Below are 8794 nucleotides of genomic sequence, written 5' to 3' on the forward strand. Positions count from 1 at the left end.
GATTAACCGAATTTTTACCTTGTAGCTCGGACCTCAGCCCTTCTCCGCAGAGCTCATCTTCAGGGGATCTCCTTCCGGAGATGATGGAGAGCGGGACGCCTTCCCCTGCCGTGCCGCCTAGCGAGGCGGGCGACCCTGAGGTGTCGTCGCGGAGGGTTTCTCCGAATCTGGCAGGGGCGGAAGATAGCTATGTGCCCCCCCGAGGTTCTCCGCGTCCGGCCTTCGAAAGAGGTCGTGGGACAAGTCCGGCACCGTCTGGTGCTCGGCCGGAGGAGCTAAAGATTCTGCTGGAGCGAGCTTCTATCTCGGAGGAGCACCGTGCATTGATGGGCACGGTGATTGAAAGGAACTCATCCGCAGAGAGCGGATTGCATGCGGCCGTCAAAAGTTTACTGACGGGTTTTGAGGTACATTAGATAATGTACACGTTTGTCAGTTGCGCATGAATAAGATGCGCCCTGTATAGATAGTAGCCCCTGAGACTCTCGCGTCGTCAAGAAATGACGGCACGCGGAGGATCATAATCTCAGGTCTAAGATGTCGCCTTTGAATGTAGGCGGCAGGGTGTCCGGAATCGAGTCGAACTGATGATTTTGCCGAACTAAAGCGGCAACTGGACGTGGCAGATGCCGACATCGCGCTTGTCAACAAGCGGCTTGATGAGGCTCAAGGTATGTAATTCCTCGGGTGGCATCAGGTAAGAAGAGCTTTATGCCAGTGTCTTACGATGTGTGTGCTTGACGCAGATGGTGCGGCCGCCGTGGAGAGTCTTAGGGCAAAACTTGCCCGAGCTAAAGAACAAGCCAGAGAAAGTGATGCGGCTGCCAAGAAAGCCCTTGAAGAGCTGAGAGCCGAACAGGCTGCTCATTGCCGAAGCAAGGAAGAGATGGCCGAAAAGTTAAGGAGTGCTGCAGACCGTTGCAGACTTCTTGAGAAAGAAGACCAGGCGAAACAGACGGACTTAGAGAAGGCCGTTGCCAGTGCCAAGGACGCGCGCTCTGCGATGAGAGCTGCGAAGGAGGAGCTGCGTCAGGCCGAACAGATTGCGGCTGGAAAGCCCTTTATGCTGCGAAGGAAATTTTGTGATCCGAAGTTTGCTCCGTTGGACCGGATGTGGAGTGTGGAGGATACCTATCTGGATTTGGCAGCGAGTGCTGCTGATGCGACCGAACACTTTCGAGATCAGAAAGATCGCGAAGTGGAAAAGCTTTTCTAGTCGCAGTTTCACAATCCAGAGCGTCCACTGGCAGTGGACGATCGTTTGGCTCAATGGGCCAAACTGAATAGGTTGTCCGGACTCGCCATGAAGTACGTCATGGGTCATCTGTGGCCGGGAAGATCGGAGCCGAAGAGTTATTTCAGCTTGGTGCAGCAATTCCTTAACGCGGTGCCGCGTATTAATGCAATGAAGAGGTCAGCATGCATAGAGGGCGCAAGGATGGCTCTTGCCCGTGTCAAGACATACTGGGCAGAGATGGAGACCACCGTTGTTGCGTCCCGAGATTCGGACAAAAGCCGAGTACCCTCCGAGCACTATTTTCAGGAAGTCCTTGAAGGCGCTCGTGTAATAGAGACGCAGTGCTCGAAAGATGCTATGTTATGATAGCATATGTAATTATAAAGTAATATTTTGATAAACTATAGTGGCCTTTTTATACTTGTGCCTTCAAGTATTGGGAACACCTCCTGTGCGGCTGTTTTAAGATATATATATACAAAATCTGAAAGATGGCAGTCGTTGGCTTCAGCCCCCACGCACATAGTGCGGGGGTGCTCGTAGAAGACGCATTTTCACACTTAACCCAACGTCTTGGTCCTACAAAGGAGGTGATAGCGCAGCGGGCCAGGCAACCGGACTATAATGCTTTAACACTTTCACTTAGCCATAGGAGCTTTAACACTTTCACTTAGCCATAATGCTTTAACACCTTGGTTATATCAGAAAAAACCAGGGGATGTGTAGCAACAAGAGACAGTAAAAAAGGTTTACGCATGGTCTTAATCTAAAAAGAACCCTTTAGGACGGGTCCCTACTGCACGTCTGCGCCTGTGTCTCCGTTGTGCCGTATTCTGGACGGGCGCCGCACGACGTTCATCTGTAAAAGAGAGGAACTGAGTTGAAAACGGGTCGTGCCGAATAAAAGTTTAAAATAAACAAAGTGTAAAGTAAAATATATAAAATTGAGCTTTATTGTCTCTTATTGTATATGCATGGAGCCCCTAGTGGGGGTATATGGCCACTAAGCCTGCATCAACGATGATTTTGTCCCGAACTCGTCTATCCACATTCGTGGTCTTTAATGACCTATTTCAAAGTTTGTTGGCCGGTGAGGCCATTTTACTGTGGGGCTGTCAAAGCGGCCGCACAGTCCTCCGCTTGGGGAGGCACACTTTAGTGCTTCCCCTTCAAAGAGATGATGCCTCGTGGACCGGGCATCTTAAGCGTGAGAGATGCATAATGCGGTATTGCATTAAAGCGGGCAAAAGCTTCGCGTCCCAGTAGTGCTTGATAGCGACTTGAGAATGGGACGATATGGAAGGTCAGCTTTTCGCGGCGGAAGTTATCGGCAGAGCCGAATATAACTTCGAGCCGGAGAAAACCCATACAATGGGTGTCCGGACCAGGTGTTACCCCTTGAAAGGAGGTTTTGCTGCGGCGGATTCTTGCTGGGTTTATCCCCATGTGATGGATTGTATCCTGATATATCAGGTTTAGTCCACTGCCGCCGTCCATAAGGACATTTGAAAACCAGAGTCCGCCAATTATTGGATCGAGTATCAAGGCAGTCCAGCCTGCATTCTTGATATTTCTAGAATAATCTAGCTGATCAAAGATGATTGGTTTTGACAACCAGTGGCGGGACCTTTTGGGGATAGGTCGTGTGGTGCGTACCTTTATGGGCGCCGCACGTTTTGTTATGTGAAGTAAGTTCACTGTTTTTACTTCTTGTGGGAAGTTCTTTTGTTTCCTGGTGCTCTGCTTTTGGGGTTCGTCCTCGTCTTCGCTTGGTGTGTCGAGCCCCTTGTGTTCGGCATTGAGTCTGCCGGATTGTTTGAAAACCCAACAATCTTTGTGGGTATGGTTAGCAGGCTTCCCGGGAGTACTGTGTATCTGACATATCCTGTCCAGGATTTTATTTAAGTTGGATGGATCGTCCCTGTTATCCTGGAGGGGTGGTTTTGTCTGATTTTGTCGTGAACCTTTGAATCCGGCATTGACTGCCGTGCTCTTCGGACTTTTTTCCTTAGTCCGACGATGGTCCTTGTTGCGTCGCGGTTTTCCGTTTCCATCCCTAGTTTCGGATGTATTTGGGTCGCTGGGGCTGCACCTTGCCAACCAGCTGTCCTTTCCTGCACAAAAGCGGGTTATGAGGCTTGTTAGTGCGGCCATTGTTCTTGGCTTTTCTTGGCCGAGGTGTCTGGCGAGCCATTCGTCTCGGACGTTATGCCTGAAAGCTGCTAAGGCTTCGGCGTACGGACAGTCGACTATCTGATTCTTTTTAGTGAGGAATCTATTCCAGAACTGCCGAGCTGATTCTCCAGGCTGTTGAGTTATGTGATTAAGATCGTCTGCATCCGGAGGGCGGACATAGGTCCCTTGAAAATTTGCTCGGAAAGCATCCTCGAGCTCTTCCCAACTTCCAATTGTGTTTTCAGGAAGGCTTTTAAGCCAATGACGGGCCGGCCCTTTAAGCTTAAGGGGAAAATATTTTATGGCGTGGAGATCAGAAAGATCACTTATGGGCATTGCTTCATCGGTATCTCCTGCATCGTCATCCATGCTGTCGATGTCTCCGGAGTCGAAGTTGAGCACGTCGTTTAAATTGTCGACAGTGGCTACCAAGTGGGTGGTGGGTGGGCTTTGAATTTCTTCATCGTCCGTATCCCATCCTCGCTGACCGCAGTTCGGCCAGGGCTCTCCTGATAAAGAGAGAGACTTGAGAGAATTCAGGATATCGCCAAAAGGCGAGTGCTGAAAGATGTCCGCGGCAGTGAACTCCATTATTGGCGCCCAATCGGATTCGATCGGCAGGGGCGCGGGGGGTTCGGAGTCCGGAGAGGAGTCCGGATCCTCGGAATCGTGAGTCACGCGGAGTGTGGGGCCGGCGTTCGGCTCGATCGCCTTTGAGATCGCAGCCCCCGAGGTGACGTGCAACAGCTCATCCTCGATTGACACAACTGGCCCCGAATTAAGGGTCAGAGCTGGTGCGTTTGCGGCCTCCGGGATACTGTTCGGTGACAGAGCTAGATCATGCCCCGCGAGACAGTGCGGCGCGCTTGGTTGTGGCTCGAATCCGTCGAAGATCAAATCTCCGCGGATGTCTGCCATGTAATTTAGGCTTCCAAACCTGACTTGATGGTCAGGGGCGTAGCTTTCGATCTGCTCCAGGTGGCCAGGCGAATTGGCTCGCAGTGCGGAGCCGCCGAAGACGAAGATCTGTCCGGGGAGAAAAGTCTCACCCTGGACCGCATCGTTGTTGATGATCAAAGGAGCCATCAGGCCTAAAGGTGACGACACAGAGGAACTCTCAATGAAAGCACCAATGTCGGTGTCAAAACCGGCGGATCTCGGGTAGGGGGTCCCGAACTGTGCGTCAAGGCCGGATGGTAACAGAAGACAAGGGACACGATGTTTTTACCCAGGTTCGGGCCCTCTCGATGGAGGTAATACCCTACTCCTGCTTGGTTAATATTGATGATATGGGTAGTACAAGAGTAGATCTACCACGAGATCAAGGAGGCTAAACCCTAGAAGCTAGCCTATGGTATGATTGTTGTATATGGAGTTGATGTCCTACGGACTACAACCCTCCGGTTTATGTAGACACCGGATAGGGTTAGGGTTACACAGAGTCTGTTACAATGGTAGGAGATCTTGAATATCCGCATCGCCAAGCTTGCCTTCCACGCCAAGGAAAGTCCCATCCGGACACGGGACGAAGTCTTCAATCTTGTATCTTCATAGTCCTAGAGTCCGGCTGAAGGTATAGTCCGGCTACCCGAACACCCCCTAATCCAAGACTCCCTCATCGGTGCCGGGATGTACCGGTGGTTCTCTCACCAATAGCATGCTGCCAGCTCAAAATATGCACATTTGTATTCCCCTCTTTTCTCTATTTAAGTCATCGTATTTCATCAGACCGGGCCCACTTGCAAAGGGCGCATGCATGGTCCTGTTTTTCTCTTTTTACTGCTCATGGTACATACTATAACATGCATGTCTCTGACATTATCTCTCCTCTCTCCATCTCTAAATCCATCACTTTTAATTCTCTTTTCACTATTTAGATTGTTTATATCTTCAAAACAAAAAATTTGTTTTCAAAACTTTATATATATTTGAACTCCTGGAGCCAAGACCTTTAGAACAATATCAATCTTGAATACATTCAAACGATTTTAAATTTCAACGTTTGAAATGAGTGAAATCAGCTTTCTAAAAATAGGGAAATATGATCTTTGAATTGGGTGAGATCATTTTTTTTAATATTAGTGAAATATGTTTTTCATACACATCACACATTTCTGGGTGTGAAAATAAGTGAAACTTGTCATTTCAGAATTATGAAACTAGTCATGTAAAACACGTGAAACTAATTGTATCAAACTTTTTCTAAATGAGTGAAATATGTTTTACGTAACAAGTGAAATTGTTTTTTGAATCGAGTCAAATAAGTTTTCTGAAATATTTGAAATTAGTTATTTGCTTTGAGTGAAATCAGCTTTCTAAAAATAGTGAAATATGAGCTTTGAATTGGGCGAGACCAATTTTTTAAAATGAGTGAAATATGTTTTTCATACACATGACACATTTTGGGTGTGAAATACGTGAAACTTGTTATTTCAGAATTTCTAAACGAGTGAAATAAGTTTTTCGCACTGACCGGAACCCATTTCGAACTGAAATATGAAAATGAGTGAAATATGTTTTCTCAACTTAGTGAACTTATTTTTCTGAAATGAGTGACATCAGTTTTTTCATATGAGTGAAATCATTTTTTTAACATAGTGAAATGAGTTTTTAGAAATGACTGAAATCAGTTTTACAAAATTAGTGTAGCCAGTTCTTTGAAACGAATGAAATATGTGTTTTAAATATGCGAAATTGGTAGTTCAATTTGTTTTTTTACATGACCGTAATACGTTTTCTGAAATGAGTAAAATATTTTCTGTAAATGAGTGAAATATGTGTTTCGGAATAACAGAGATCAGTGGTTCAAGACGAGTGAATTTAGTTTGTTGAAATGAGTGAAATCACCTTTTTGAAAAGAGCAAAACTAATTCTTTGAAATGACTTAAATACGTGTTTTGATACGAGTGAAATCAGTATTTTAAAATGAGTAAAATTAGTTTTCTAAAATGAGTTAAATCTGTATTTTTGAATGACTCGATTTTTTTTTCTTAATTGTGAAATCCGTTTTTAAAATAAAGTGAAACGGATTTTTTTGAAATGAGATACATCCATTTTTTTGAAATGCCAAAGCGAATGAAACGGTAAAATTCAAACTACGCTAAAATATATTGAATATTGGTCTTGTTTTAAAGATCTTGTCTTTAGGAATTCAAATATATAAAAAGATTTAAAAATAAAACATTTATTTAAGAGATATCAATCATCTAATAGCTAACAAGAAAGTAAAATGTTGGTACTATAGGTTGAGTGGTCTGGGAGTACACATGCATGACTAAATGAAAAGGTTGTGGGGCATACGTTCACGTATTGGTCAGGTGGTGTCAGGCTAGTATAGAGATGTATTTCACCCCACAAAAGATTTCTTAGTTTATTAGTCAAAGGACGGTGTGCATCTTGATGTTGACATAGACGACGGATGCTTCACTGGTACATCCCGGTTCCGGTAAATTTACTTATTCGCACGAGATAGTCCTCGAGGGTGGTACGCACGAATTGACATGTCGTGTGGGCCAATCGTGAACTCCAAGTGCAGAGCAGCGTTGCCGAAGCCAGGTCCATCGATGAGCGCATGCCGGTGATGGTCACCACGATGGCGCCCGAAACGTCGTCCTCAAGCAGCGCGATGTCCGTTGAAGGCTCTAGGAAGCAATGCTTCACCAATTCCTACACAGCTGGTGCCATCGCTAAGACGCGGCCACCCACCGACACCGAGAAAGCCGGCCCCGAGATGCTCCCCACCGAGAAGGCCTCAGGGACCGCGGCAGTAGACCTGACCACCTCTGCCCATGGTCTGACAAGACGTACCACCCCATTAGGCGGCGGGCCGGGCGACGGTGGCGGCAGCACCGAGGGTGAGGCGGCTGGGGAGGGGGGGGGGGGGGGGGGGGGGGGGGGGGGGGGGGGGGGGGGGGGGGGGGAGCGGGCGGGGCCACTTAAGCCTACAGCGCCGGAGGGGGCCACCTGAGCCTACAGCACCGGAGGGGGCGCAACGGCTAGTCAAACTGTGACAGGCTGCGTCGCTGAGTACATCATTCCTGTGCAACGTGGCCTAACCCGTTACAACAGACACACCAGGTGTCTCTCATGCACTCCACCGAGATGTGTTCGTCATCTCCACAATTGTAATAGCAGCCGTGGAGCACTGCCAGGATGCGAGAGTCTGGTGGGGGGTGCGCGGTGGGGAGGATGCCCCCGCGGCGAATAGCACTACTCGCGCGCAAGTCGTGTCCCACGCTACTGGACTTGGATCGGAACCGACATGCGGCCCAGTCCGGGAAAGTGCTGGTTTCGAAGGAAGCTCAACAAGAGAAGGACTCGGGCATATCTTATTTGACGCTTATGCACCGGTTTTGCCAACAGGCGCCTGCAAGGCGTTTCTCAATGGGCCGGCACGTTCCGTTCCTTTTTCATGTTTTTGGAATGCAAAAAGTGTGGGGCAACGGGGATTCAAACACACGCCGCACTTGTTGCAAGCGCAAGGCTATGGCCCTGTTTGGTTCAGCTATGGATTTTTAAAAGCAGCTGTGAAAAATCTGCTGTGGAAAATCTGATATGAAAAAGATGTAGGTCATTTGGCAAACCAGTTGATACAACTTTTTTAGATTTTAGTCCGTAGCGGAATCAGATTTTGGAAAGCACGTCCTGGACTGCTTCCGCTTTTGGTTTAGATTTTGGAAGCGGATTTCTGGAATCGGATTTTGCTGGGTTTGCCCCTTGGTTCAGATTTTGCTGCGCGGTAGCGGAATTCATCGATAAAAGCTGAACCAAATAGGGCCTATAGCCACCAGAGCACCCGCCCGATAGTGATTAGGTAGCTCGTTTTTCTGTTTTTGTACTTTGCTCCTCAGCTCGGTTTCTTTTTTTATCCTTTTTCCTTTTCTTTTTCCTCATCTTTCTTTTTTTTAGTGCGCGTTTTTTTAAAAATTTGATGAACTTTTTCAGAATCGCTGAACCTATTTATCAAATTCGATGAACTTTTTGTAAATTGGATGAACTTTTTTTGAATTTTGATGTACTTTTTTCCCAAATCAATGAACTTTTTTCTAAGTCCATGAACATATTCAAAATCGATGAACTTTTTCAAAATTTGATGAACTTTTTTCAAATCCGATGAACTTTTTTAAAACATTGATGAGATCATTTTCAAATTTGTGAACTTTTTTCTCCAATTAGTGAACTTTATTCAATTTTCTTGAACTATTTTTGTTTCATGTGAACTTTTTCAAATCTATGAAAATTTCTTAAATTAGTGATCTTTTTGAAATTTTGTGAAATTTTTCATTATTTGTGAACTTTTTTTTGAATACGTGACCATTTCTTTTTGAAAAAAATTCTCAATCTTTTTCAAAATATGTGAGCTTTCAATTTTTTGGAATCACG

The sequence above is a fragment of the Triticum urartu genome, chromosome 1 (assembly GCF_003073215.2).
Source record: "Triticum urartu cultivar G1812 chromosome 1, Tu2.1, whole genome shotgun sequence".
Lineage (NCBI taxonomy): Eukaryota > Viridiplantae > Streptophyta > Magnoliopsida > Poales > Poaceae > Triticum > Triticum urartu.